General features: G+C 48.1%; 1 pseudogene; it reads left to right on the top strand.

Moving 5' to 3' along the window:
- The first annotated feature begins 162 nt into the window (after positions 1 to 162).
- The window catches only part of LOC119586668, a 3,016-nt pseudogene continuing 2,562 nt past the window's right edge, over positions 163 to 616 (top strand).

A 616-nucleotide genomic window follows, 5' to 3' on the forward strand; every position in this document is an offset into this window, starting at 1 on the left:
CCCACCTTTGGGGAGGGCACCTTCCTTACCAAAGTTACAGCAAAGTCGGCGCAACTCGGGGTCTGGCCAGGTCCGCGTACAGTGGAGCATGGTGAGCCACTCTGTTCTCCCAGGTCCCGGGGAAATCGTATGACATCAAGTTAATCTGACAAAAAAACAATCATGGTAAATTTTGTGAGATCGGTAGCAGGCAATGCAAACCCAGCCACAGGGGATACCAAAAAACCACTCTTAATACTGGTCCCAAGTCCATACAACCCAAGGAGAAAGCAACAGGAGGTGCATAGACTGTAAATCTGATTCCCGGTCGAGATTGGGTTAGCAAGGGCAACCAGCTGTCTGATTAACAGCTGGGTGGAAGCTATTCGACTGTTGGACAAAGAAAGAGGAGACGGGGTAGCGTGTCCACAAGCAGCAGGGAGAGTTAGGGTAAAGTGAGGATACGAGACTCAGAATACTGAACGTTAGCACTATGGATAGTAAAGGGAGGGAGTCGATGATATGAGGAGAGAAGAAAAGTATACAAGAGAATAGATTGAAGAGCAGGAGGGCCAGTCGGAAGGAATGAAACTGGGCTCGAAAGATTGTACCTTTCTCTCAACAATATCAGTTCATA

This window comes from Penaeus monodon, chromosome 21, assembly GCF_015228065.2.
Source record: "Penaeus monodon isolate SGIC_2016 chromosome 21, NSTDA_Pmon_1, whole genome shotgun sequence".
Classification (NCBI taxonomy): domain Eukaryota; kingdom Metazoa; phylum Arthropoda; class Malacostraca; order Decapoda; family Penaeidae; genus Penaeus; species Penaeus monodon.